The following is a 2,386-nucleotide window of genomic DNA, read 5'->3' on the forward strand; positions in this document are numbered from 1 at the left end:
AATCCATTTGGGAAGCAGGAATTTGGGCAGAAGGTGCAGCCAAGGGGAGGGAGTCAAAGGATTCTTTCTCCCTTGCTAAATTCCTCCCCTAAGCTCCCCCTGGCGCTCTGCTCTATCTACTGCATTCACTCGCTTCTGCTTCATTCAAGGGCATTAGATGCAATCCAGTTTTGCAAACACTGCTGAGCCTCAGGTTCTGTCCTGTAAGGTGCTGATGCATCTGACCCAGCCAAGCCCTCCACTTTAATTCAATGAGATTCCTTACACAGTTCAAGATGACAACACAAATTACCAAAGCAGTGAAAGGGAGCTAGTGTTTACTCCTGCTAATCAATGTGTGCAGGATCTGGCCCTCCAGATGCCTATAATAACTGGGAGCCAAGACAGCCATCAGCTCCCTACTGTTCCGTCTGTCCCCTGCCTCCTCCCAAGGTGGTTTGGGTGGATTTTATTAATGAATCCTAATCACCTTCCAATGCTTGGATGCTTAGTTCATAAGGCTCCTGGTTTGAGGTTCTGCACCTCTAGCCCATTTTTCTTTTGACTGCAAGACTATTCTTGTGTTGGAGTGACATTTCCCCTGCTCTATTTTATTTCTTGTTCAGTTGAGAAAATAGGAGACACCATCGGAGATTAAAGCCTCAATTGTGTAATGAGCTCCTCTTTTGGAGAGAGCTGTTTTTATCGCAGCTGCAAACCAGGACCCATTAGGGAAGTCAGAGTTGTTGGTGGGATTAGAATTGAGAAACTGCTGGATTTTAATCGTGTGCGGGCACCCCAAGTCTCTTCTGAAAACATGCATCGTTCCATCAAGAGTCCAGCCTGTTGATCTGGAGACCATAGTCCTATAAAGAGTTTATATGGGAACCCTGTGTGCAGAACCAGGGGCAAAAACTGACCAAATCCTGCTTCCTTACTAATGGTCATGTGTGCTCCTTTCCAATGAGTGAAGGTTGGGAGCAAGGTAAGCAAGCTTCAGCTATACATTTCTTGTGGGGGAGGACTAGAAAAGTTGCAGTGTTTGTTTGTCTTCAATCCAAGAAAGAGTGTGTGAATACCATGTATCTGTGGTTTAGGAAAACCACAGCCACATTGTCAGCAATAACAGAGAATATGCAATCTGCTGTGGATCAAATGCTCTTTTAAAAAAGCACGGCAAGTACAGTAGGTCTAATATGCTACGTTTCATCGCTAATTCCTTTCCGCTCCATTTCTGAGGATTACGCACATTTCTGATTGCTAATTTGGCCTGTTACATGTTCTCTTTTTTGCACTACCACAGAATCAAACTAATAAAGGCCTTCATTCTTCCAGCACCTATACAAGCATATGATTTCACAGCATTTTGATGCATTTCCTTATTACTCGCTATTGTAAATATAAGCACCCACGTAAGTGTTAGTTTGCAGAATGGGGACCAGAAGTGAGCCAGGATCCACTGAAGTCAGTGGAAGTCCTTCCAGTCAGTTTAATGTGATTTGGATCAGACTTGCAGGACTCCATTCCAAAATCCCCATTCAAATCAGTGACATCAGGACGAAGACCTGAGGCCCCAGTTCAGCGTGGTACTTATTTATTTTAAATACCTTTAAAATTAATATTTAATAATTGTAGGATTGCACTTATTTATGGCCATAGGTGTCTTGTCTTAATTCGTTATGTAGTGAGATCCCATCAGCACTTGAATACAACCGCATCCAGCCACCTATAGAAGCGCATCCTTCTCACTGCTGCTATAGGAGACAGTACCAGCAAAAAAAAACCCTCTCTAACTACAGTCTTTTGCAGCATGCAAGGAGGCCAAAAAATGCAGATTGTCAAGGAGTGGCACCAATGCCAGGGTCAGGAAATCTCCAGAATCCTCCCCTGCCAGTCACCTCCCCTTTGATGATAATGGGGATCCACCTTGAATATCCTTCCTGGATCCAACTTGGTAGTATGGCTGGGGAAAAGAGAGAGCTCCAGATCTGTAACTCATTTATATCACCCGGAGACCCATGCACAGTTATGGGAGATCCTGGGGCAGTGGGATGTCCCTGCTTAGTAACAGAGTTGATGTTTTCCGGATCAGCTCCAGTCTCCAAATGCATAGGCATAACTTCAGGGCCTGAAGAGTCCTACCAAAAAAAACAGGTGCTCAAAGTCAGGCAAGAGCCTCACATGAATGAATTGGGCCTATAGTAGTGAAAGAATAGGAACACAATATTTAAGAAAGGCAGATAGCATCTCCAGGGGTTGAATGCCATTAAAATACTTGCTCCTTGTTAAGTTCTTTGAGATCTTCAGTTCCTGGCGAAATGGTAATAAATGTGATCATCCAAGATCATTGGAAGTGACTGAAGAAAGCCCTGAAATGAGGCAATGAGTAAGAGGGGTGGTTCTGGGA

Source organism: Gavialis gangeticus, unplaced genomic scaffold, assembly GCF_001723915.1.
Source record: "Gavialis gangeticus isolate Ggan-Ray unplaced genomic scaffold, GavGan_comp1, whole genome shotgun sequence".
Taxonomy (NCBI): Eukaryota; Metazoa; Chordata; order Crocodylia; family Gavialidae; genus Gavialis; species Gavialis gangeticus.